This window comes from Rhinolophus sinicus, chromosome 16 (assembly GCF_057876585.1).
Source record: "Rhinolophus sinicus isolate RSI-liver-muscle chromosome 16, RSI-T2T, whole genome shotgun sequence".
NCBI lineage: Eukaryota > Metazoa > Chordata > Mammalia > Chiroptera > Rhinolophidae > Rhinolophus > Rhinolophus sinicus.
The window spans coordinates 67,217,769-67,245,460 of record NC_142516.1 but is presented as its reverse complement, the minus strand read 5'-3'; the positions used below and the strand labels follow the sequence as shown (position 1 = coordinate 67,245,460).

The window sequence follows — 27,692 nt, the reverse complement described above, 5'->3', positions numbered from 1 at the left end:
GAAGTAGTGGTTAAGGTTTGGGACCCTAGATATGGGGTCAACTTTCATCTCTGTCAATTTCTAGTTGAGTGATCGTGCGTAAATTACTTAACTTCCTCAGTTTCCCCATATTTAGAATGATAGGCTTATTGAGAGGGCTCAATGATGTAATGAATGTAAAGCATTAGAGGGCTGCATAGTACATACTCAATGCTTGTTATCTATTATCATTATTATTACTAATCCAGTCTTCTCCAGGGAATTATGGGTTTAGTCACTGACTTACTGAAGGGAATCAGCTAGTTGTGGGAGAAATACTACTAGGACCCATGTCTCCTTTCTCCAAGCCTAGAAATCTTAGCTTAGTGCCACACTGTGTCCTTTCCTAACAGTGTTTTAAAAGCATCCACCACCACCCCTTATATACAAAGGTGTCAGAGATACCCACAGCTCAGCAAAACGCAGGCTGATGGGCTCTGGTTCCTGGTTTTGCTTTCTCACTTCTTTCTTGGGCTTTTTGGTGCAGAAGTATTATTTGTCCAGAACCCTATCACTTTGGGGCCATAAAACACTTTCATTAGTATCAGTGCGAACCCCTCTTCTGGACCTGTCAGTCTTCCCTCATCTCAGTTTATCCTGTTACCTTCCTGCGTCATTTTAGACAAAAAGCTTCTTCACGCTCCTTGTGTCTTAATTCTTTGAGTCTCTACCTGCTTGGCATGTCCAAAATTTACACTTGTCAGTGGATATATCCGACATCCAAAAGTTTCATGTCAGTACTTTTTCTCTGCTGGCTTTCAAAGCCTACCATGATGTGACTCCACCATACATAACTACCATGATATCCTATCACTTTTCTCCACTGCAGTTGGCCTGGTCTCCTCCACCAAAGTTTTGCAGTTTTCACCTCTGAATCTCATTTTACTTGCTCTGAACACACACACACACCAATAAAGTAGATTTATGTGAAGATCTTTTACAACTAAGGACTAAAATACCATAATATATATTAATATTTTCTTCTTTTATAAAAACTTTGTAAAGAGGCTCAAATTTCTATTATCTTTTTGATATGACTAATATGGAGATACACATTTCTTTTTGTATTTATTTACATCCAGGAAACGTTAGTATTCTAGAAAACATCAGTGCTCTATGAGTTAAATAATGAGCACTGACAGAAAAGAAAGGCGTTTCTTTTATTGTCTGCACAAGAAATGTAGTAATATTAGCAAGAGAAAAAAAAGAAATTTCACAGTAAATTGTGTCAAAATAATTCAAGGAAATGTCTATTTGTTACTCAAACAGCTTAAACAGTCTGTAACACCATTCATTTATATTACATCTTCTAACTCGTGTTTATAAAAACTGGCATTTCAAACAATCATATTGTCTAATTTTTCATACCAGAATGACAGTGATCAAAGGAACAGAACATAATTTTTATTAAACAGTATTCTCAGCTTTAAAATGCACATAAATATACTAATCAGAGAAATAGATTTTCCATTTAGTCAATCAACACGAAGGGTTAAAGGGGTTGGAGTCTCTGGCAATAAAGAACAGCTCTGGCAATTCTGTGATGCATGTGTGTTTCTTCTTGGTGTTAATTACACTATCTTGTCCGGCAGTCACATGACTGGACTTGACTTTGGATGGGTCAATCTTATCAAATTATAAGATCCATTTTGGATACAGAGAGATTCCTACTGATTTTAAAATAAAAACATTAAGTCTGTTTTTGCAGTGTAACCTATGAATTTAGATATCCAAAAGTTAAGGTTCATTGTTTTATCACTTTTGTTTCCTTCCATTCCACTCACTCACTGAAAGTCCACTTCTGTAGCTGCATCCGTATCAATCCATAGCAAAGTAAGCCAAGGAGGGAACTGCAAAACTATTAACCAGGAGCAAGTTTTAGGGTTCTCTTGACATTGTATGCTTTATAAAGTCAAATGGACATTATTTCTTCATTCGTTTCATTCTAAACAAACAATTACAAAAAGCATATTTTCTTGTGCCCTTTATACAATCTACTTCTTACTTCCTTTGGGTATTTATTTTGATAGATTTTTCAAGCATAGACCACCCATGAAATAGAAAACTAGAGCAGAAAGTACTGTTAGCCTATGTAAATGGAATAAATATAATAGCCTATAAAAATATATGTGGAGAGAGGGAATGAGTCTGGGGATAGGCAAGTGATAAGGAGACTGAAAGTGATTTCTTCCAAGGCCATAAATGAATAATAACTGTAAAAATCTTGCTTTAGAATTAAAACACAGAATGGTAAATAAGAATGGATAGTGTGTGTGTGTGTGTGTGTGTGTAGATATATTTGAATATATATGTATATATATGTGTATATATACACACACATATATATTTGAATAATAAAAGTGTCTCGGCATAAAATAAAAATATTTTAATTTGATTAGACACTGATGGTATATATTTCACTCAACTTGATTTTGGCAAGTAATTAACTGAATTATAACCTCTATTTAATGCCAAAGACTAAAATTTTGAGCCTAACTAAAGTAACAATGGTCATAATTAATGCCAAAGAGAGTAACACATTACAGAAAGACTGACATTCAGGAAACCTGACCTCTAATCCTATTAATCTTAGAAATGTTACCTAAATTCCTAATGCCTCTGTTATGCCATTGAAAATGATAAATAATTTATGTCCTTCCTTATCGCATGGGTAACAGTGATAAATATGTAAAAGTACATTGAGCTTTTTGTGATAAAAGGTACTATAAAAATCTAAGGTGTTTTTATTATTGTATCAATCAAATGGGATCTCAGACTATGTTGCTTTTTGAGACCCACAACTTTTTATGAGTGAATCATGAAATTGTATTGGGAAATATATTGAAGCCACATAACAGGGCAGATAGAAGATGTCATGCCTTTTGGGACCTATTGAACTTGGTTACAATTAGAAATGTGAGAGGATATTTATCATAAGATGTATCAGTTAGAATGTTAATGAGAGCAAATGAAAATATTTAAGAGACAGCATATGAAAGCAGAATTCTAATTCTGGCTTCATCAAATAAATGTGCTAAGTCATCATTTTTGTTCTCATAATCGTAGTTATCATGTAACTACTGCTTCCTCCATGCCAGGAAGTTTGATTATTTTACACTCACAATTATGTTTAACCTCATAGTGATCCCAAATCAAGCATTATTATCACCCTTTTATAGATCAGGAAATCAAGGCTTAGAAGAAATAAAGTAACTTGTCTGAGACCCCATAGTCAGATTCAAATCAGGATGTGTCTGAAGTGAAAAACCCAAGCTCCTCTAACAATTTGCAAAACGTTAGCTCCTAGTAGAGGAACACTAGAGTTTTGATTAAAGAACTAATTTTTGACAAACTGTGCTATTAAAAACCCTTATAAAGAGATACTGTACAAAACTTTGGGAAGATCAACAATAACAGAATCTAGACACATTGTGGAGATGTTTTATACACATTCATTGGAGTTGAACCTCCCAAATACTAGGATTTACTAAAAAGTAATCTGATTCCCTTTAAGCATTTAGTCTTTAGTTGCGTTATTCCTGCATATGATAGGCACTCAACGGATGCGTGAATCTAGGTGAAACTGATCTTTTGTCAAAGATCAGGAATAAATATTTAGAAATAGGAGCTGACTGTTTCATTTGACTCTCACCTGAAGATAATCGTTATATCTGAGAGGACACAATTAGTAGTCTGATTTTTTTTTTTTTGGGGGGGGGAGGATGTAATAGAATTGTAATCAGTTTTAAACAAAAATTACAACTTTTAGGTGTTTCCTAAGTTTCCAATATTTTTGCTTTTATGTATCATAGAGAGACTGCTCGCCTTAAAAATCTAATATCCCATTTCCAGAAAGGAATTAATGGGGAATCCCTTTAAAAATATTTTATTTTTTATTATTTTTCATCATTCATAATGAATTGCTATGCCTTTAGAAATCAAATATATCATTTATTTGTGTAAAAAATCAGGAGTGGTTTTTATAATTCATGTTAATACATTTTTCTGTTCAATAATGAAGTTTTTATTAAAATTATCTTTTAGTTTTGCGATGTAATTAAAATTTATAAAATTCTTTTTCTCACATTTCAGACCTAGTAAGAGTGCACCTTTTAACTCTCATGCAAATTTTCAATATCTTTTAAAAAGTCCTATCTGTTTTAATAAAGAATAGTATAAGCTGTCCATTGTATGCAGATTTTCAATTTAATTAAGAAAAATAATAAATAAAAATCATAGCTTAAGAGACTCAGCTGGCAATTCAAACTTGTTTATTTGTAATGAGCAGAAAAACATCTTATTATTTGATTATCTGAAGGTAATATAATGCCTAAAAGCTGCAATTCACTATAAGAATACTTCTTCAAATGCTTACATAGTCGCCATTATTTAAACCAATATGAAAACATAATGGAAAGTGGTGGTATGAAAGGGTAAAGTTAACTTATCTAAACATAAATTTCTCATTAAAGAATATATACAGCACTTATTTAGCCATATATTTGAAGTAAAAGCAAAAACAAAAACAAACAAACAAAAACCATACCAGTTCTCTGTTAGAAGATATGTGGGATTTTTGCATAAAGTATTCAACAGAAATATGTTTGAGATTTCATGACTTATATATATTTGTCTCCCTATGAGTAATCATGTGGCAATTTCAAAGTTTAAAAGAATTGTTTTAAATATATTTATATAGTTTAATAATTACTGAAATGTATACTAGTATCTTAAATTTTTTCTCATCACTTTTCCTAACAAATTCATTTTTAATTCTTTCGTTTCCCACTGTGATTTAAACAGCTTTTCTGTTGTCAATTAAGTGGACTCTGACATCGATCAAAATTTTGGGGTTAAACAAACTAAAAACATTGATTTTTCTAAAGCTGCATTAACTATGTATTATCAGCTGAAGGTACCTTTTTAGAAATGTTGCTAAAACTTAAACTATAAATGCTGTTGTGGAAAATGCAATGCTGCCTCTCATACTTACACACACTCTCACAAATGCACACCAGTCAGTTTACGATCTTCTCAACTACATAAAGAACAAGGTACAGTGCAAAGTCATTACTGAATCAAGACAACAAGGTCACTGCCTAAATGTACATTTAAAACTTTTTGTGGAACATTTATTCAGATAATGCATAGAATTTCATGCCTCATATTCACAAAATCAGACAGAAGAGTGTAATATAAAGTGTGCTGCAAGAGCCAGGTAGTGTTAAAATACACACGTGGAATTTTTTGTTTTCTGAATTACCCCAATAGTAATTACCTGGGTAAAGGGGGAGGAGGGAATATAATAACTCTTATTACTTTAAGTAGTTAAGCAGATTCTTTTCTGTGGTTAACAATTTCTTAGGCTAGTCTAATAATCACCCTGAACTCTCTGGTGGCTCTATCACTTCAACAAAAAAGGTCACATTAACCTCAGTTTATGATAACTCCTCTGCATCTGTTTGATCTGATTTTCTTACAACAAAAGGCAAACTTTACAGTCCACGTGGAATCTGTTTCTAATACTGTAGTCAGAGAGCTTCCTCTGCCCCATGCTCTGGTAAAGACAGAATTCTATTTCCTATCAAATCGGTTTAAATTGTTTCTTAATCTCTATTACACCAAACTTCACCCAACTTTATAGTTTCTAAATCGTTTATGCCTCCTAGCTATGACTAGGAATCATGACCAAAATGCAGTATCCCTCAGGTACTCCTCATCACAGCTTCTCCTCCCCAAATAATTTTTAAAACCGGTGAGGTTTTTCTCTCACCTCTCCACTCCCCCCATGAAAAAAAAAATATATATCCCATTCCAGGCGCCCCCTCTCTGGCTGCCAAAAGCATTTTAATGACAGTTCACTTTAGCGGTCTATCAGCAGACTGCTGCCTCTGCCACCTGAATTTCAATTTCTTAATTTACAGCCCAGATAAAACAGAATGGAGCAGGATCCTGGGCTGCCCTCTACATTGGGTTGGCCTTATCAAGCGTGAAGTTTGGCGCATTGCAAACCTATTCAAGTGATTATCTGTTGAGGACCTCTCCAGCCATCTCCATCTCTGCAGCGGGCTGATAAGACAGCTGTTTCTCTAGCCGCTGTGTCTCCCCGGGCCTCAGACTCCTTCTGATACAAACTCCGCCTTTGTCACCGTGCCCCGGTGCGGTCACTTGATCTGTGGGGCAAGGGTTTGATCTGAACACACGCGGGGGGAAAGTGTGAGTGTGTGAGGGAGCAGAGGAGGGAGGAAAAAGAGAGCGAGGAGGGAAAGAAGGTTAGAGACCGGAGGGAGGTGGGGGCAGGGCTGCGTGCGGAGTGCAGTTGATAGCTCTGATTGACTGGTTGCTCAGCCCGGCTTTATTATTTCAAATTAGACGTGCATCGCACACAAGTAGAAACATAAATCTTCAATATAAGAAAGAGCCTCCGAGCATCGGAAGCAGAAAAACCGTTTCTTCCCAGGTCCCGGTAAAGGGGCCAGCGAAATGACTGATGGCTACCAGCTGAGACAGATGGTTTCCTTTAACTTTGGAAACTGCTATTTTTAATTACTTGTATTAATTTTACATGAGATGTAGGGGCTCTAGGAGGAAGCTTAGCGAAGGCTGTTAGCATCCCTGAAAGAAACGGACACAAAGCTCTGATTTGCCCTTTCTCACCTCCAGTTTTTCTGACCTCACCCTCGCCAGGCTGCTTAGATTTCCCTGTGCATGCTCAGGAAAGACGCGAGTTTATCCAGCTAAAAGTTGCTACTGAGTAAAAGAGGGGGCAAAAGAAATCTGAGGACATTTTTAGGAGCGTTTACATACATGATCGTTGATCCGAAGCTGCAAATATATTTTCTGAGACACTCTGGGGTACGTGCAACAGATCTTAGTCTGCGTATCTGCAGGCAAATCACCTAAAGGAGAACGGATAATACAAAAATTTTGCCCAGAAAAGGGGGAGGGGGTCAGGAAGAACAATCTAGGCAGGTCACAAAGATTTACCGCGACACTAGATTACATTTAATTTTAGAAAACATTTAAATAAACTATCACGTGTCTGTAAGTGTAAACAGTAACCTCGGGATTTAGGAGGAATTCTCGCTGAGTCTGCTGTTTTCAGTCTTTCTCTTAAACAGGAATTTAAGGAAAATGTAAAGAGAAAGTAAAGGATGTGTGTGATACTGCTCACTGCCGCCCCTGGCACTGTCCCTAATGGAAAGTGTTTGCAATATAAAGGGTCCTTTGCAAAATAGTCTCGGAGGTCACTCACCTTCGCATAAAAGGCTTTGCCCCTTTGCCAGGAGGTGGTGGGAGCCCGGAGAAGAATTGGGGGAGGGGAGTAAGAGTGGGCGGGTAGGCGTTTTTGTTGCGATTCCCGCTGGGAATTTCGAGGATTAAAAACTCTGGAGTAGCTTTAGCAGACTTTGGGGTGACTACCTGGATTTGCATGTATTTTGCCTGACCGCTTTCATGACAGGCAGGCTCACCAGGGCAAGGGGGTGTATGAATCTCAGTGGAGGGGGCGCAGCGAGTTCGGGGCTCTGACCCTCCCGTTGGTTTGTCACGATGGCCCGGTCCTAGCAAAAGCCAGCCTAATTCAAAGGAAACGTATTTCTAGGGTGTAGGACAGCCTTTTCCTTAAAGTCTGTGGAATGAAACGTTCCCAAGAATTGCAGTTTCCGCGTCTCACTGGGAGGAACACAAAACCCTTCAGGCTTTGCAAATGTTTATTCAGGGTCGGCTAGTCTCTGTCCATGGTGCTAATTCCTGCCTCATTCTTTTGCTCGGTCGCCACGTTCTAAACTCAAGTTGGTGTCAATTTTCTTGATAACTTTTTTCTTTCTGTTTCCTAAACTGTGAAAGGAAAGTTGACATACTTCTTTAAGAAGAATAAATAAAACATTATCATCAAGCTTTATAATATCTATATTTCTCACACATGTATTAAACGGTCACATTCTAAGATGAACCACAGACCCCAGCAAAGAGCCCAACAAACTAACAAAGAGAATGCTATTTTTATTCATCTAAGAGGGTATAATGTTTGGAACTATCACCCTAAGCCAAACATTGTAAACTCATTTAAGGCTTATCTGATTTATTTACTTTTTAAAATGTTGCAATAGTGTCTTACAGTGCCCTGTATAATAAAGTGCTAAAATCACACCTTCCCCCTCACCCCCCAAACTATTGTAAGGGGGTTATTTATCCTAAAAGACATTGCCCACAATAGCTTATGAGTATTCCTGTGAATGACTGTTCCCTTATAAAGAAACATTAGTAAAAGAATCAATTGAATTCATTACTTTTTGGATTTGAGAACCATTCTTTTTGCAACTTTGCCTACATCAAACTTTTTCTCCAAGCTTTCAGTGACTCCCTAGATCTCTCCCTTGTCTGCTGCAGATTAAAATAATGCCAAGGACTTTGAAGATATATCAGAGCTAATATAACAATCATAACTCAATGTCTTTAAAAGGCTTTCCTAATGCCTTTAAATGCTATGATGCTATGGATAATTCTTTACCTAATTATGAATGAAGAGGGGTTACAGTTGCTTAATGTGGAGTGTGATGTTTACACACAGTCTTTATTAATTACAAAATATAATATGTTAGTATTTCAGGCTATGAAAAACGAATTTCAAAGTAAAATTTACATCAAGATAGCATTCATTTTAAAGTGGCTGTATTCAGTTTTTATTTTTAAAAGTTAGAAAAACACATGTTACTCATGGTATATCCATTTAAAAGTTTTTAAATTTAAAAACATTTGTTTTATTGAGAAAGTAAACTAGTATTTTAAATTTCTTAAATAATTTAACTCCATTTTACCTACAGAAAAAAAACAACACATTGAAAATGAAAACATTTTGAAAAATACTTGCTCCTCTACCCAAACTGAAAAAAGCACATACACTGAATCCATAGAATTTAGTATTTTGCATTTGAATGGACAAGTTTACTGTTTTTCATGTAATTTCTTTAACTATATAACAGACATGCTAGATTTTCATTACCCCATACCACACCCAGCTTTCCATATCCATCCTCCCTGAATCCTTTTGGAAAATATACCACTGTAATGTACATAATATTGAGGATACAGACATGCATGAAAAAACAAAACTAAGTATTAGTTTTCACCCAGTTAGAAGACACTTATGTAATTGTAAGTTAATGGTAAAGATTTTTTTCAAAGTGCTAAGTATATTGCATGAACACATGCAACTAATTTAATATTAAGAGCATGTTAACAAGGAGAAGAGACAAGCAACTCATAGATAAATCTGATTAAATAGTATTATACTTTTACCCAAATTGTACTTATTCCTTTGAGAGATATTTCTCTGTATTGAGCTGGGGAGGGGAAGAGGGCTTGAAAGAGGATGACAACAAACCCAATCTTCCAACTGTTTATGCATACAGTGATTAATCTAATCTAGAGGAGGTGGAGTCTTTCTTTTCCCTTGATTTGTCTCCCTAAGCCCATTGACTTCATTTCTTCAAACTGCTTTTCTTTCCTCTTCCCATGATTTCCACCCAGTCTATAGAATAGTTTTAAGTTTAAATTAGAACCCCAGGCCTGATGTTATATAAAAAGTGGGGGCAGGGATTAGGGCATGATAATTATAAATGCAATTATAAGATAACATATAAATTCAGGCCTTCTTTCCCAATTCCCAGTTATCATCATGAGTAACTCGGACATAGTACATAGGCCATATGGAAGATAAACAGGTCTTCTGTTCTTTGCCATTAATCATTTATCAACACTCAAGGACACTCTGAAGAAACTCTGATTTACTTCACTGCCTCACTTTCTGGTTATTTTGCTTTTGTGACTTTCCTTCCATCCCAGTTTCTCTTACCTGTGCTTCCTCTTTCCAGCATGCTCAAAGATAGCGAATAGTAGGAAATAAACAGGTAAAGGAATTCCTTTTAGAAAGGCTTGAGCTTCTAGAGATGATATGTTACATTGTATAAGAAATGTAAGCACTGTCTAGGAAGTTGGAGCTATCTTTCAAGATTAAAAGAAATTCAAGCTGGAAAAGAACCTATGTCAAGTGAATATTATCTTATACATCAAGTCCATCCTGAGGACCACACTTTTACCTGGAGGAAGAAATAAATACTATGAATAAAACTGTCTTTCAGCCTCCTGAATGTTATTAAAATATGGGGTTAATAAAGTAGTCTTCATCTATAAACCAAAAGTGTTGAAAGCACTTGGTCTTCTGGTTAACCTTTCTAAATCCTCGGAGAAAAAGCTCAGATAAAAGCTTGAGTATCTTTACTGTCAGCAATATATGTGTGGTCCAAGAACTGTACCACCAGCAAATGCCTTGTTCCAATTTTATACACAGCTGCTCTTTTTGAGAGTCACCATACACCTCAAAGTGAAGGACCTGAGTTCAGTACTTCTTTTCCTGGACAGGATGTTTATTCTATACTTTTCTATTCTAATATGAAGTGAAAGCTAATTCAAACCGTGCAGCTTTACTTGAAAGCATTTCTGACTTCATTCGTCTCCTAAAAGGATGCTTTAAAAAAACAAACAAGAGCTGCAATATGCATATGTTAAAATAGAGACAGACATAAAACTGACTAATAGCTAATATAGAATACTGAAACACAAATCGAAATAGGCATGCGGGCAAGTAATGGATGTACCTTCATCCCTTTCACTCAGATCAAAGAGAGGGAGCTCTCAATGACTCATACATACCCGACAGAGTTTAATGTTATAAAGAAACGAGCATAGATGAGGCAGTGATGGCAAAGGAAACGAGTCTTTCGGAAGCAGAAAAATTTAAGAGGAAAGGAGATCGTGCCATATCGCAAACTCTGATAGTAGTACAGTTCCAACCCTCCCACGTTGCTCTCTCCCCATCTCTTTTTGCTTCTTGCATTTCCCTTCGCCGCCAGTGTTAAGTGTGTACCTCTCCGCACAACTTACCTTGAAACGGGACTCCATTGAGCTCTGGAGAGTGACATAAGCTCCTATCCAATCATGTCACGCAGCCTCGCCTGGGCAGCCTCAGTGGAAGCGTCTAGGCCAATCAGGGTCCTGGAGAGATGAGCAAGTTGCGTTGTGGCGCGACTCGGCGTATACTTCCGCGCGTGCTGCCCGGGATAGAAGCCTGGCAGAGCAGCTGCACACACGGCAGTGCGGAGGCAGAGAAGGGGTTGGTGATACGGTGCTATAAATCTGTGGTCCAGTCCACCTCCCTTTTAAGACGTCCTCCCTCTTTATTTCTGTTCTCAGTTAGAGATGCAGCAGCTTACTCCTGTAGCGACCTACTAAAAAGCAACAAGGAGAAAGACATCGTCTTTTTGAAAAAACGTTCTTTCGTCTCTTTTCTTTGTTCCTTCGTTTGTTTTTCTTGCCCCTTTTTGTTTAGTTGAACGGCAAACGGAGGGTAGTGTCTCCGTCTTTCTAAACTCTCTTTTTTTAAGTTTCCCCTCCCCTTTCTTTTCTTTCATTCTTTTTTTTTTTTTTTTTTTTTTTTCAATTTCTTTTAGCGTTGGACTTTGGGGTCGAAAGCATTTCTTTTTATTTGCTTCTTTTAAGCCGAGCACAGTTTAGGTTTCGTGCTGTCTTAAGAGAACTATCCAGCAGCCTCTTGCTCATCCTTATTGGGAGAACAGCACCGTTACTTTAAAAACACACATACACAAAAACCTTAAGGGAGAAAGGTAAGTTTCGGTTTGGTTTCTTTAATCATTAGTTGCAGCGATGCGCTGGCAAACACAGAAAACCTGTAAGTGAGCGGAATACAGAATATGAAGTTAATTGCACATGTTTGTCTCATTTCAAAGCTACTGCTCCGCTTTTTAATTCTAGAGAGCTAGACTAAAAGACGGTGGACGCATGCTTGACGTACTGAATATTTGCAAATGTCAATGGCAGAAACTTAAGTGGAAAATGTGGCCAGCGTAGAGCAGGGGTACAATGGGAGTTTAGATGTTGAGTGAGCTTCGGGATTGAGGTTGGAAGTTTATTTCATGAGAAGAGAAGGATAACTTGGTTTGGGGGGGGGGGGGGAGGGATGCATGCCTCTACTTTCGCAAAGCAACCGTAGGACTGGAGAGGCTTTAGTACCGTTAAGGGGAATTAGAAGCCTGGGCATGCTGATCAGACCAACGAAAACCCCAGGCTTAATTGCATTAACCGGATAACATGTGCTGGGGAGATGGGATTGCCAGATAGAATTTAGGTGCTGCACCAGGCAGCGAGTTGTAGTTGACTGAAAAAAGTACATGTCGCCTGAGGGCTGGGACTGGGCTTGGGCTGGGTTGGGTAGAAGCTGTCAAAACTCGTCATCGCTAGGTGTGCGGGCTCTAATTCATAGGCGCCAATTGCCGTGATTCTGGTTTATAAGAAGATAGCCAATTTAGGGCCGAATTCTTAAGCCTGTGCCGGATATGAGATTCCCTTTGTTCAGAAAAGAGTAAATAAGATCCTTGGAGCTGTGTCTGCGGAGTGGTGGCTGCCTGGGAGCCTCGCAGTGGTGGGCGCTGGGAAGTGGATTCCAAGCCCTGTCCTTGGTCCTACGCGGTTGACTTCGCCTTCGGGGCGAGGGGGAACCCTTTCGCCGCTGCGAGGCTTCGCAGCCACCCCAGGAGCTAGCCCGGCTACGTAGCCCTCATCCCCTTCCTAACCCCACACTCCACCCCCACCCTTTCTCGAATAGCTATTGTTAAACTGACGCCGGGAGAAAGATGGTTGGGGATGAGATGCTGGGCAGACACAAGCTTCATTTTAACTTTTGTGATTTCCCAGGGTTTAGGAGAAACCAGCTGGCTTTCTACTGCGAAAAAGAGAATCCAGGGTAGATGTGGGAAAGGGGAAGGGTGTTCGCAGGGCGGGGAGGGCGGAGGGGGTCGTGGTGACAGTGAATGAGGTGCTGCTTTTGCCTAAGAGAAGTTTAAATTATTGGCACGAGGGGATGTGGGTGACTGTGCGTGAGAGCGCCCGTGTGGTGCTTGAGAAGGAGAGGATGGGGAAAAGGTACAAAGCCAGCTGGGGTTGTTAATTTCTCGCTGCTCTCCACCCCACCCACCCTCGGGATTCGAAAAGACAACGCGCGGCCAGCCTACTCCGGACTCGACTCTGCCTTATCCGAGGCAGTGGGGGCTGGGGATGGCAAGGTGGCAGACTGTGTCCACCACGGGAGCTACGCGGCGAACAGGACCTTGCATGGCCATTGTTGCTTAATTTATGCCCAGCACGTTGCTACGTACCCACCTATTTCAGGTCTGGAAAGAATTAACAGGAGAGCTATACTACTGTGGCAAATTGGAGGTTGGATATGTCCCTCGTTTTCCGTTCAAGTACAGGTTAGCGAAACTGATGTAGATACTGAGTATTTTGTTTGGCTTTATTGTGGCGAGAGTGAGAGAAAGTCAATCATTTAGTATTTACTATTAATACTGCTGGGCCAGGATGGATGTCTCTGTACTTTCTACCCGAAATGTATGGATTCTCTCCCCTCCCCTATTCATGTACAAACATCCCTGTTGGTTAAGATTCGAAACTTGAGCCCTTCTCCACACTCCTATTTATTATACCCATCCTCTGGATGTTGGGAGTAGGATGGAGATTTTTTTTAGGCCTACACTGCAATCTACAAAATGTAAGCTTAGAATGGGAGGGGGGAGTACAGAGCAGACAATAGGAACCAAAGAAATGATTTTCCTAGTTGGAAATCGGTTCCTAAAGGTCAGACAAAGGTCTGTGTGTGTGTGTGTGTGTGTGTGTGTGTGTGTGTGTGTGTGTGTGGTATGTTGGGGAATGGAAGGGGTAGGAAGTCTGTTTGGGTTCATAAGACCTCCTTGGTAAAAATGGCTTCTTAAATGGGACATATAAAAGAATAAACAAATGTCTGCAAAAAAGAAAAAGAAAATGTGTTTAAAAGTCGCATTTTGGGGTATTTTAAAAAAATAACTATTTTAGTTATTGTTGTCATTCCCTGAGTCTGTCTTATACCAGGCACTCCTGGGTTCCCCTTCTCTCTTTTAACCAAGTGCTTGGGCACCCCACTTTATAAAGCTAACCTGTACTGGAGTTCTATACAAAAAACAACGTTTGCAGGTAGAAGTGGTTTGGAAGACTTGGGGAACTGTTGAGAGAGAGAGGGATCTCATAACTTCAAGAAGTCAGCTTCAGGAAGTAGGGCATAGAGTATGCTAAGAGGTTTAGGCTTGGATTGGCAAATTTGGTAGGCCCATTTTTGCCAAATGTTTGGAAACAGGCATTTTTAGCAACCCTGCCTGCCTGGGATGGGAATACTATAATTACCTGTTTAGAGGGAGGTCAAAGAGTCACAGGCGCTTTGAGCAGTTTTCCCAGGAACGCGTACAAAGTCAATTAAGGTCATATAATTGCAAATCGGATTTGGGATTGACAACAGAAATGCTGATATAGAATCAATTAGTTATTTCTGATGTCCTCAGTCTGGGCCCCCCCAAGTTGAGGGACGGTCTCTCCATTTCAATCGTGGTTGAAATTATGCCTGGTTTGACAAGAGGGCATTTTGCCTCCCCAGCCCCCGCCCTGGGTTAGAAGAATCCTTTCTCACCTTCTCCACCAGTCGCGTGGGGGCGGGGAGCCCTGGGCGCCCTTAGCGGACCTTGCTGCATCAAACCCGCATCATGCCCTTGAAGCTGTAACCTCGGTCACGTTCTTGCGGCGACTCAGTCGCCCACTGCTCAGTTCCTCTCTTACCTCCTGCGATTTTAGGTAGGAATGACAGGTGATATTTTCAAATGTGGTTTTTTTAGGGATGGCTAAAAAGTAAGCCTTTGCGATGGAAAAAAAAAACACTAAAAAGCCCCCAAACCACCGAACATGACAGGTGCTTTCGCAGCTGAGCAGGTGTAAAAACGTGCTTCTGGGCCGCGTGGCTCGGGGTCGGTTTTAACTCTCGGTTGTGGGGCTGGGTCTGAGGACAGGCACAGGTTTTTCTGGGGAAAAACGATTTACCCGGGCGTGGGGGTGGCCAAGGGAAGACAGAGATGGGACGCCCCCTCGGTGAAGAGTTGGCCATTTCGGGGCTTCCGTGGGGGGGCGTTGGAAGGATGCAGCGAGCAGCAGGCGCTTGTATAGTCGAGTGCAGGATTTCCTACTTTGCGTTTGAAGCAGAGTATAGCACCCCGCACAGGTACTCTGGGCTTATTTGAACGACAGATTACAATACATCTAGAGAGGCAGAGAGAGACAGCGGGGGCTTAGCCTTTAGTTTTCTCACGAGGGACAGAACCCTTCGGCTGTAAAGAAGTCGGGGGGGGGGAGAGCCTTTTATCTCTTCTTGCAATATATGTATATGTTTGTATGTATATATATATATATATTTGATACACATATATATCAAAGTAACCCCCGCTAGGATTGCTCTGGCTCCCTGTTTAGCGCCCGGAGCCTCAGGGTTTGCAAACTTGAACCTGGAATCTGTTGCCTCTGGGCCCGCGACTCTTTCCGCGCTGCCAGGGGAACCTGATCCCGGCGATTGCTCAGAATCAGAAGCCGGGAGGGACTGAGCCGAGCGACCGAGGCCGGGCGTCTTTTCGCAGGGACCCACTTGCTGGGCGTCAGGGCAGGGCACGCGCCGGCGGCTGTAGCCGCGGCGCAGCGAACTCGCCGCCGGCCCCGCCTCCTGGCGGTCTTCCAAGCAAGCCCCTCCTCCCCGCCCCTCTACAAACGGCGGGACCGCGGCGCCCGGGCGTCACTGAGGCAGCTGCCGGCCTGGTGAAGAGGCCGGTGCGGGTGGGGCGGGGGTTCCGCCGGGTTCCAGTTTGCCCTCCGCCACCGCGAGGACTGGGGACGACACCGTCGCCACCACCACCACCTCTCCACGGAGCCCGCCCTGAGCGACTCCTCCGCGGCTGTGCTGACGGCCGGAGGCGCGAGCCATAGCAGCTGCAGCTCCAAGTCGTAGCAGGCAAGTGCGGGGGGCGTGGGGGTGGGGGCGGGGAGGGCGGGCACGCCGCGCCAAGCCCAGGTCTGTTTAGGACGCCGAGGCTGCTTTGCGCGGCGCTGTGCGGAGTCCGCCCTCGGCTCGGTGGCCGCCCAAGTCCGGGCTCTGGGCGGGAATGCTGGTGGGGACGGCGGAGGTTGTGCACGCGAAGTTCTTAGAGCTTGGCCCCTTACGGCGGGAGTACTGTGCGAACTGGGCGCCTCGGGAGGTGGCACCGCCTCTCCTGGGGGCAAAAGCTGGTTGGGGGAGGCGGGAGCTGCGCTGGGCCAGTCGTGCCGGGCAGCGTGCACAGGCGTGGACGTGCCCGGTACGGCCGCGTGTAGTGCGAGAAGAACTGCGCCGAGACGCAGGTGAGTGTATTGGAGGGAAAGTGGGGGAGGGGGCTTTTCTAGTAAAAGGGCAGGATTCTTGTGGTGGACAGGCAACTCCGTCTTGGGGGAGGCTGTATGCACTCCAGCCGGGTGGTGTCTGGTGGTGTCCCCACTTGGTACAGCGCCTCCTCGCGCGTGGTCCTTAGACCTCCCGGGGTGTCTCGAGACTTGGAGCAGCCACGCAGTGTGCGGAGGTGATATGGGACCGCGGCTGCCCCAGGCAGAGCCAAGAGGATATCCCGGGCCGCTCTCTCCCCCTTGCGTGGTGTTAGGTGAGACCGGGCGCGGCCGCGCGGGGTCGCATCCCGGTTTGCGCGTGAGCAGCGCGCTGGGCGGGAATCGCGGAGCGGGCTGGGCCGCGGGGCGAGGCAGCATCTGGGCTTGGACTCGCTGGCGGTGGTTGCGGCAGCACTGCCTTCAGCTCCGCGGGGAGCGCTGACCTGCGGCCCCCGTGCACCGACGTGAGTGCGTGCACTGGTGACAGTGGTGGAGTCCGTCTCTGACCAGCACCGCTTCGCTAGCAGGTGTTCCTCCAGTGGTCATGATAGTGACCAGCAGTCTTTTCACGGCGTTTCCTTAAAAGCCTACTTGTTATCCTAGAGGCATGGAGCTCAAAACCTAGATGTGAACTAGAGCACTTTGTTGTAGCTGTCCAGATGGTCATTTCAAATAGCATTTTAGAAGATTATGATACAATTTTCATCTCCTTTTCTGAAAATGTGAGAAAAGGAGGATTTGTTACCCGTTATCTATTTTCCTTTAAAGTCTCCCCAAAGAATGATGCTTCACAATGCTAAATGAAATTTTTCCAGCAAGGACAAAGAGCTTTTTAAAATTTAATGTTTTGGTGGACCTACCCATAATAATTGTCTTCATAAAAATGTAGCTCAGCCCCTAAACTTACAGTAAATGAGTCCATTTAAAACCACTCCGATACCAGTTGGGGTGTAATTTCCCCATTCCCTCAAGTAAAATCGGTTTGTTTGAAATACTGTTTAGTTGCCCTTGAAGACAATTTTCTCATCTCCCTAGAGTCGTTTGAATTTTTCATTGTGCTAAGGTAGCTCTTTCTTGCGGAAGCTGACCTAGAGTCTCCATTTTGGTGAGCTGGTGGAAAAGCTTTCCTGGATCTACTTTCTCATCTGGACCTTTGGGTCTAGAAATGGTGACTATTTTGTTGGATGGGCTGGAATGCTACTGTGCTTGTTTGGGGGCTATTCTTTTTAAGAGGTTTGTAAGAATATTGATTTAATACAGCTCAGGTGTTTGTGTGAGTGCCTACTTAGAGAAAGTGCCCTGGGAAATGGAGGGAGGAGAGGGAAAGAGGGAGCGAGAAGATAACATCTGGTAGATAATGGCTGGGGTGGGGTAGGAAAACTTAGATTATGAAGAAACACATTACCTCTAATTTTCTAGGATTCCTCTGCTTTTTTCTCTTCCTTCTTGAGAGAACATTTTTGTGTTTCTGATCAAAACTGGCCCCCAAACTGGTAACTGTGCTGCCACCATTCAGGGAATGAGGTTTTTTGTTTCCTCTTCGAGACAGACCCTTTAGGCATTTAAGGTCCCTTCACCTTGTCTTCAAGTGTTTCCTCCACTGTGTAGTGTTTGCTCTTAGGAATCATGTCAGGTCAGATGTTTTAAGCTGCACACACTCTTTCTACATGGTTCAAGATAATTTTAGGTTTAAGGTATGTTCCTAGAATAGAACAGGTACCCAAACTGGTCAGTGTCGGCCAGCCACTTCTGTTGTTTACTACTGAACCTTACTTTCCTTTTACTAGGCTCAGGATGTGATAGTTGTTAGAGTTTCTTTTTCTGGTTTGGGTTTTTTCTGTAGGTTTGTTCTGGTTAATGCTTCTTCACCAGAGACTCAAGTTCGTTCTCTGTCTAGGTTTTGATGCTTTTAGTTAAGACCCTGTACCCAGTGGGTTATGATAAAGAACAAGGCTCTAAGTGGCATTTCTACTACCACATTTCTTAATCCAGCCTTTTGGTTCTTTGTATATAGACAGATGTTCCTGGTTGAATCCTTGTTCCCACTTTCAGCTTTTCTTAACATGATTATGATTTTAAAAAATGCTGCTTCCCGTCCTGCCCCGCTCCTCCCGCCCCCCACACACAAACACACTCACTTTTCTAGAAGCAAGTCCCAAGTTCTCTTTAAGGACACAACAAAGCCATCCAGAATACCCTGACTTCTAAGCTGGGATCAGCCTTTCCTCTTTCTTTGATGGAAAAATGCATAAAAAAAAAAAAATCTGTGACGCTTTTCAGGAGGTAGCATGGCACAAGAGCACCACAGTGGCAAATTACCCTTCATGTTCTTTTCCCCCAAAGGACTGGATATTCTGAAATAACATCTTATCAAGTCTGACTTTTCCATTCGCCATTTTGATCGCTTGGTGTGCATGGTAGGGTCAGTTCTTTTGCTTTCATTTGAAATCATATTCAATTCACTATATCATCACATTCTTATTACCATCTTTGTCACCAATAGTGTTGATTTGGAAATAAGGGAGGCTAGAGATCTGCAGTCCTTAGCCAGGTCAGGTTATTTTTTGATGGCACTGGGGGACTATATAGGTGGTGTGGGACCTGGATGGTGTGCCACCCTGTGGAAAAGCTGCCCATAGCAGTCTACGCCAGTTCTGATTCTTTGGATCCTCAGCTGGACAGGCCAATAACCATATCGAACCACATGTTAGGTGTTTTGTTTTTTTTGTTTTAAATAGCATAGGTACTTGGTTGGAAGCAGGGCTGCTTTATGGGCATGTGATCCATACATAATCCCTTCCCCTTGAAATTCTTACATTTTTGGACAAGAGGACCCTGTACTTTCCTTTTCCACTGGAACCCACAGATTATGTAGCTATCCTGGTCAGGCTTTCTCGATTATTAATTTATTTAGCTGCCAGTATTGCTGCTCTATTCTCCTATATTACATAAAAGAATTTAAAATCGAAGGCTTTATGCATTGCTGATGCCACACCCAACTCCTGAATTAACTCTGGAGGACATTAGATGCATAGAATGTTCTATGCTTTGTCCAGTTTCATTTTACAGATGTGGAAGTCTTCGCTGGTTCTGGTTACTCACAGAACTCACATGTTGGTACTTTAATGCCAAACTCATGTTTCTCTTAGGAAAGAACGTTTATCGTCCATTTGATTCTGGATACCAGCTGATTTGCAATGCCAGTTGCTTTTTTTTTCTTGATTTCAGTTAACATAAGTCTGCTAAGTAGAAACAAGGCACTTAATCTTGAAGGGCAATATTTTGTTTTAAGGCTTTTGTGTATTGAAAGATACATGTTTTATTATGCTTTAAAGAGGATTGGTAAGTTTTAGAATCTGAATTAAAAATAGGAATTAGTATAGTAAAATTCTATAGAAGTTTTGTGGCTTATTGAGGAAATTTTTCACTAACAAGAAATAAACAGATTTGGCTTTTAGCATGCATGATGTATATTTTGACTTTTATTTTAGTAAGGTCACAGAAGAATTTTTCCTTGTTTAAGAGAAGATGACTTTCTGTACCTCTGGCCTTGTAATTCTGTTGTATAAAACAAAACAAAAGGTGACTCTTCTGTGAGAAAGACTGTACTAGGTGCATTTCCATACGTATCCTCCCCTTTCATACCAATGCTGAATTTCCAGTGATTGATCTACATAAAAATATCTGTTTTTGGTAAAGGTATTATTTATTTTTTCAGAGCTTTGGGTTAGGTTTTGCATCAATTTCATGGATACTCTTAACTGTGAGTTTCTCTTTTGAATGTTGCTGAATAGTTTTGTGTAATGACAGACAAGGGTTTTCTTTGTAAGAAATCTTCATGCAGAGAAGGATAGGTGTTTTGGGAAGAAGTGGAATAGGTGAAATAACCAAAGCAGTTATAGGAATAGGTGCTGTGGGGTGAAAACCAAACCAATTTGAAGGTTGCCTTAGTAATTGCAAGTTACCGTGTTTTTTTTTTTTTTAAACTTGCACTTTCCTAGTACTTGTCTATATTACAGATTTCCATTATGTCATTTTCTGACTGAAAATGAATAGCAAATAAGTTTTGACAGGCAAGACCCACTTTCCCACTTTTAGAAATTCTCTATTTGAAAAAACTTGACAATTTTTCTCAATAGACTTATTTATTGTGAGATAGTTATAGTAGAATGATAGGTTTTTTTTTTTTTAAAACATGTTGAAGGTTTTGCTTTAAATCAGATAAATTTTGAACTCTTAGGTTGAGATATCTATATTTTTCCCTTATCTAAATCTAACAGTGATAGATTTATACCAGCCTTTTTCCTGTGACTTAAACAAGGAGTCTGTCTCATGAAAAGGAAATTTATATTCTACATGACTAGCTTTTTTTCCCTGCAGAATTTTTGTTGTGAGCTGTTCATACTGGATATTATTTCAACTCTACAGACTATGTTAATGGAATATCACAAAAACTCCTATTTTCATAAATGTCAAACTGATTAACTTCCTTCTGGATGGGATTTCATTTTATTTCATTTTGCTTTTATAGTTTAGCTGTGGTCAGACTCACTGCAAGCTTCAGTAGACATTTTCTTAACTAATTTTATCTCCTTATGAGAATAGGAGCAATAGTTGTTTTAAAATTCTTACCTTTCCTATATTTCCTTATTATGGAGTTACTGTAAAAGTGAAATTTCTTGTTTATATTGAGGAGTTCTGAATCTGAGCATCTGAGGAAAGCTGTGGGCTCTTTCTCCCTAGAGAAATGCACAGACACAGAAATTCCCATATAGTTTTTACCATCCTGACCTCTGGAGTAAAGAGTGTTAAAATGAAGTTCTATTTGGAAAATAGGACTTTGAAAATTGTAAGTCTTCTTACACTGGTGACAGCAGGGTGAAGACGGGAATGATTAGTTCTTGTTCGCTGTAGTGTTAGCACTAGCGTGTGGGCTTTTAGCTTCATTGAAGGCAGGCTCTAAGCTTCCTTATTTCCTCACAGTTTGTTTTAAAATCCATTTTGATTTAGTGAACAAATATTATACATGTAAGGTCTTCTTGTGAATACAATGCTGACAGTTCAGCTACTGAGTGGTCTTGCCTCAGTAGGTTTTGTCATTTAAGTTGAAATTCTTGATTTAGCAGAGCCAGGTGGAAAATACTAGCCTGGGAGTGTGAAGTTTCCGTCATCTGGTTTTGGCTTAGTTACCTGTGTCCTTGGTTTCTTAACCTTTTCTTGAGTATGAAACCTCACCCCCATCCCCTGCCCCCCCTACATCTCACAGGCAGGGTGAAGATGAGCATATTGAACTACAAGACTTTCGGCAGTAGAATGACAGTGTTTACTGAATTGGAAAGGTAATCGGTGGTCCACATAGATTAGGGTTTGTATATTTGGCCTTCAATGTATTGTGAACTGTTGTTTATAGTGATTCTTTATGCTATACCATCATATATATATTGCTGCCATGAGGAAAGAGAAAATTCACAAACTACAGAGAGGGTTTGGGAGAATTGTGACTTTGAACTTTTTAGTATGGAAATAGATATAAGTATTAGATCTATGATGATGGAATTTGGAAGGACAGTTTAAAATGAATTTTGTCTTGAAAATATAAATAATGCTAAAAGATTATAGGTGAAATTATGAGAATTTAGTCAGCTGACATTCCAGAAATACAAATGTCTTAACTTAAAATTTTTATCTTTTTTTCAATGAGAAATAAAAATTTTAAATTTAAGCATTTACATTAATCAGTCTGTGTTTTCCTGATTTGAATTTTGTTTAATCTCTTGTCAAGGATTTATTCTTTAGCATCACAATATGGAGTTTACACAGAAATACATTATTTTTCCTGCTTGTTTCAATACCCTCTCACCACCCCAAGTGAAAAGTCATTGATGGATACCCTGTCAAGTAAGTTATTGGAAATTGTTCATTGTTTAGTTTTTAAAGGATGTTTAACAATTTTTTTTTTTTTTAAGATTTTTTTATTGGGAAAGGGGAACAGGACTTTATTGGGGAACAGTGTGTACTTCCAGGCCTTTTTTCCAAGTCAAGTTGTTGTCCTTTAAATCTTAGTTGTGGAGGGCGCAGCTCAGCTCCAGGTCCAGTTGCCAGTTGCTAGTTGCAGGGGTGCAGCCCACCATCCCTTGTGGGAGTCAAACCAGCAACCTTGTGGTTAAGCGGATGCACTCCAACCAACTGAGCCATCTGGGAGCTCAGCGGCAGCTCAGCTCAAGAAGGTGCCATGTTCAATGTTAGTTGCAGAGGGCGGAGCCCACCATCCCTTGCAGGAGTCGAGGAATCGAATTGGCAACCTTGTGGTTGAGAGCTCACTGGCTCATGTGGGAATCGAACCGGCAGCCTTCGGAGTTAGGAGCATGGAGCTCTAACCTGAGCCACAGGGCCGGCCCCAACAATTTTTTATTCTTTAGGCATCATTGTGTATATCAGACTTGCAAGAGCTATTTCTCAAAGCAAATAAATCACAGTGTGTTTGAAAATAAATTCAGTGAATTGAGTAAGGTGGGGAAAATATTCCTGGAACTGATTGTACTTGATCTTGAGTTTCCTCTGAGTTACTTTTCAAAAGTCAGCTATTTCTATTTCATTGATGCTGCGTCTCTATTGGAGGTACCTCTGGTGAGGTGAGGATCACCCACCTTTATTGCAGAGCAATCTAGAACATTTTAAATATACAAAGTTTATTATAGAATGAGCAAGTTTTTATAACCTATTTCCAGGTAAGGCCTATTTCTGTATGAGTTTACTCAACACCACTTTCTCTTCCCTAGGTGCTACTTACTGGTTGCTGGTTTATTTTGTTTAAACCCTTGGGGTCCTTTCTGGCCTGTGGCTGTGAATGACTCATGGACTTTTTCCAAATACCAGGTCATTGGTGCTGTAGACTTTTCATCCCTTCCCTGCCATTGTCTCTGCAAGAAACTTGAACTACCCATAGCCGTCCTCTCTTCTCTGGGCGAGCCCTCGCCCCCATAGTCACCTAGCTGTGCTTCTGAGCCCTGGGCTAGTTCTCCTTCTAGCCTGGCAATTCTGGGTCATGTGCAAGGGACTCATCTGTGGTTTTATTTTCTTATGCGGCTTCGGGTTGACTTGTAAGCGTTTTGTTACGTTTTACTCATTGAAGAATATAGTAGTCCCCCTTTATCCACTGTTTCGCTTTCTGAGATTTTAGTTAGCTGCAATCTGAAAACATTAAATGGAAAATTCCAGAACTAAACAGTTAATAAGTTTTTAAATTGCACGCTGTTCTGAGTAGTGGGATGAACTCTCTCTTCACGCTGTGTACACTCCTTGCCCGCTAGTCATTTAGTAGCAATCCGGTGATCAGATCTACTCTCATATCACAGTGCGTGTTCCAGTGACCTTATTGTACTTAATAACGGCCCCAGAGCACAAGGGTAGTGACGCTGGCAGTTCGGATATGCCCAAGAGGAGCCGTAAAGTGCTTCCTTTAAGTGGAAAGGTGAAAGCTCTTGACTTAAGGAAGCATTCTATAATCTTACATCATCATCATCAGAATTGTCATCAGAAGGGTGAGTACAGTACAAAAAGATATTTTGAGAGACTACATTCACATAACTTTTATTACAATATATTATGATTGTTCTATTTTATTGTTAAACCGTATTGTGCCTAATTTATAAATTAATCTTTATCAGATATGTATGTATAGGAAAAAACAGTGTATATAGGGTTTGGTACGATCTGTGGTTTCAGGCATCTACTGGGGGTGTGTCTTGAAACAGATTCTGTTGTATAAGGTGGGGATTAACTGTATTTTCTGTGACCAAGTGAATTGCTGGTATTAGAGGATGAAAGGGAGAAACGGGTATAAATGAACAAATAGTTTCTGCCACAGATCCCAAATGGTGGCCCATGGGGTGCATAGTGTCTATAGCTGTTTTATTTGGCCTAAACTATATTTTAAATAAAGTAGTGAGTTGTTGATTTAGGTGTTGGGAAATACCATACAAAGATCGAGAGCTGTGTTTCATGTCTCTTGAAACGTTGGGAGGGTGGAGCAAAACTGAGCCCATATTCATTCACTGCGCCTTGCTATGGAGCGGGGCTTATTTCATTTTGGAATAAATTCTGCCTGGCCTTTGTGGGTATTTGAGTTTGTGACTCTCAAGCTACAGTCCTGAAAACCATGGAAATTAAAAAGTTTACTTAGATATAAAGACAAAGGCAGTGGTTTTAAAGTCTTCATATTCTTTTGGTTTACTTTGTGTTTACAAGTGTTTGAGTTACGTTAGATTGCTCCTTATAAATTTAGATCTTGGAGTCTCCTTTTTCTTTCAGTTAGAGAAGTCTTCGCTTGGACCTCTCCTTCCTTAACTCCTGGTTGCAAGACAGTTTCTCCTTTCTATGTAAGGTATGCTTCTATCAGTTTGTCTTACCTTTGCCCCCTCCTCCAGGATGCTGCATCTGCCCTTGTTGGGAGCAGGGGTTTCTTCCTGCTGGTTGCCTGTTTGTATTGGTTTAGGTGCTTTGGGGTCAGCAGAAGTTTCTTGGTGCTGTGAAACATAATAGGATGTTATGAGCAGTTTAAAAGAGGCCTGTGTCCACCTGCTACCCTCATTGCTGATGGTGTCAGATGAAAAGAGACATACATTCTCCCCTCCAATTGCTGTAAAAAAAAAAAAAAAAGCTGATACGAGAGGTTGTTAGGTATGAGGTTTACATGTGTCGTTTCTCTCTCCCCTTCCTTTTATTATTTTCAGTCTTCAGCCTTTCTCCCCATCTCTAGAAACAGCGGTACACCTTCAGCAAAGCTTTCTCCCACCTGTGCAGTAGAGTGAGCTGATGTACCAGAGGCAGAAAGAGGCTCCACACGTCATGTTTGGACCAGTGCTGTAATTTTATTTTACAAGAGGGAAGGTGGATATTATTAATCTACTCCTGAGCATAATAGCACACTTTGAATAGCAGAGAGCAACTTTGGTGTGTTAATGTCTAGTGAGATGAATACAGATGAATGCTAAGTAGGTAGGAAATGTCAGTGTAGAGCCTTCCTTTTGGTGACTTGCAGCGCTTACATTTTTAGTTAACTTTTTGTTCAGCCTGGCAAACAGATACCAAAATCTGTTTTATCAGCCCAACACTAATGTAGCTTTTGAGGCTAGAACAATGCCTTTCAAACCCTGCTCTCCTGGCAGCCACTTGAGCTAGGCCGGTCCTAACGCGGAATGAGAGTGTGTCCCTGCATTGAACATCTTAGCAAAACCCTTCAGAATAACAGGAGCTTAATGCTGGTGGTTTTAAAAATTGGCTCAGTCTCCAGCCCAGCTAAAATTTTTTGATATTTGGGGTGTGAGTAAAGGTGTAGCTTATTTTTAAAAAACTTATTCTGAATGAACAGTGTGTATAGTTATTTTTTTTTAAAATTATTGTAGGTATATTCTGAACTCATTTTTAAGAGGCACTTAAAGAGGACTCTTGGTACCAAGCATCTCCCCCCATTACATGATTCTTTTAGAAGAATATGTTGCTTATTGTGGTCTGCCCTGGAGCATCTGGATGAGGGGCTTCTGGGATGTCTTCATTGTTGAGTGGGGGTGGGGAATTGAGAATTGATTAAAAAAAAAAAAAAGGAGTTTTATCTCCCTAAGGTTGAGAAAAGTTGTCAATGGAGCTTCTGCTATGTGATATGAAAGGCTTTGGTATATGTGGGCTGGGGGGGTAACTTGGAGTGTAGACCTTTTCCAAATTCATCTAAAGTTCTTTCTTTTAGTTTTGTTAAAGGCTCTTAAAAAATGTCAGGTTTTTTGTATTGGGACTATGCTCAGAAGCCAGGAAGATTGTGTAACACTTACTATTTCATTGCCGTTATTACTAAGACCTAGATACTGAGAGAGCGTTAGAGAAGTTTATAAAGCATCCTGTCCTCATTTCTTGGTCTGTCTACTTAAAGAGATGAGGCAGAAAATGATAATTTAAAAGATGTCACAACCTCCTCCCTCCCCTCTGACCCCAGGTCTTAATTGCCCTTGAAGAATTGAGAAAAGGGACATATATCTGTAGTCTGGGCATTAGGGATATGGCCTGGTCATTGCATATTGCTTTGGGGACAGGAGTGAGTGGCTATTCTTGGTCAGTTTTGTGTGTATTTATTTGCTTAGTTTTTGTCTCTTTTCTCCTCCCCTCCTTCCTTCTGTGTCATTTTTGTTCCTTTTGAGCTCTTTTGTGGTAGGAGTAACTTCTCCTGGTTTGCCAGGAGCCCAGTCACAGGTGAAGAAGATTTATGCAACACAGGGCCTGCCAAGTTTTAAGTTGTGGCTGGAGAGAGACTGCGCTACGATCGTCTTAATTCTGCTGTTGTCCAAGGAAGAACGGATCCCAGGCACATGTGTGTGGAATTACATGAAACCCCCAGCCTTTCAACCCCATAGTTTTATTGTCTTGACAGCAGGATGTGTCAGGAACCTCCTCTCACTATAACATTTATTTTCCAAAGCATCTAGAAAAAAGTCATAAAGATAAAATGTTTCTCTGTCTGCTTCCTCTTGCATAGTATAGTTTAGTGGCAGGCAGGAAGTATCGGGTCAACAGCTTTAATGCTTCTAAGTACACTGGTCAGTGCCTTCTCCTGGAGTCTTCGTCATGCCTAAGACCAAGTCCACCAGGAGCGGCTCTCAAGGCTGCTGACTGCAGCTTTCTCATGCCCGTTCCCGTGTTCTCAGGTCTGCCTGTTGCTTTTCTGCACGAATGGCATTTGCATTATTGTTTCCCCCTTCCTTCTGAAAGGTGTTTGACCATCCTTATATGCTGCTTCATTTCCTCGGTTTGCTGGAGAAGCTTATTCCCTCAGCTGCAAGTGGCTGTTTGGGAATAATACATCTTTGCTTCTTGGACTGTTTGAGAGTGGCTGATCTATCACTATTGTTTTGTGGACAGTAGGGGGCAAAGTTTGATTTCTTGGTGAACAACATAGTTTTGTGATCTAGGAAAGGAAAGTGAAGAGATCTTTTTTTTGTGTGCAACTTCTAAAGTAACTTCTAAGTTATTGCCTCTTAAGACTGCAATTACAGCAAAATATTTTATATTGGATAATCAAGTTGGCAGTGTTTTGGGAGGGGGCAGCAAGGAGCTTCCTGTTTTTTAGTTGCCGTCAAACCTGGCTATTAGGACAGAAAAATAGGTGGAATCAGTAATTGAAGGTGCTGTGCCACCCTAACTGGTGGAACCAGGAGATGAGCATTTCCTCTAGTAACAGTGATGACGCCCAGTGTTTCTGTTCGTCTGGGACCTTACCCCAGCTCCCTGGGATAACGAGTTTTGTACATGAGGAAAAGGAGGCTCAGGGCTCAGGATGTTTCCCAAGGATTCAACCT

General features: G+C 41.1%; 1 protein-coding gene across 23 annotated transcripts in view; it reads left to right on the top strand.

Moving 5' to 3' along the window:
* ELAVL2 (ELAV like RNA binding protein 2) overlaps window positions 1-27,692 on the top strand; it is a 154,459-nt gene that overhangs the window by 11,997 nt on the left and 114,770 nt on the right. For 5 of the 23 annotated variants that reach the window (XM_074330319.2, XM_019752420.3, XM_088793671.1 and 2 more), the window contains exon 1: window positions 11,136-11,702. The exons of 2 other annotated variants lie outside the window; for them this stretch is intronic. The gene's annotated coding sequence lies outside the window, so the exon portion shown is untranslated. Of the gene's footprint in view, window positions 1-11,134; window positions 11,703-15,499; window positions 15,947-16,028; window positions 16,333-16,521; window positions 16,626-24,660; window positions 24,734-27,692 lie in introns of those variants that run through there. 16 more of the 23 variants (XM_074330313.2, XM_088793672.1, XM_019752423.3 and 13 more) reach the window with 14 other exon arrangements.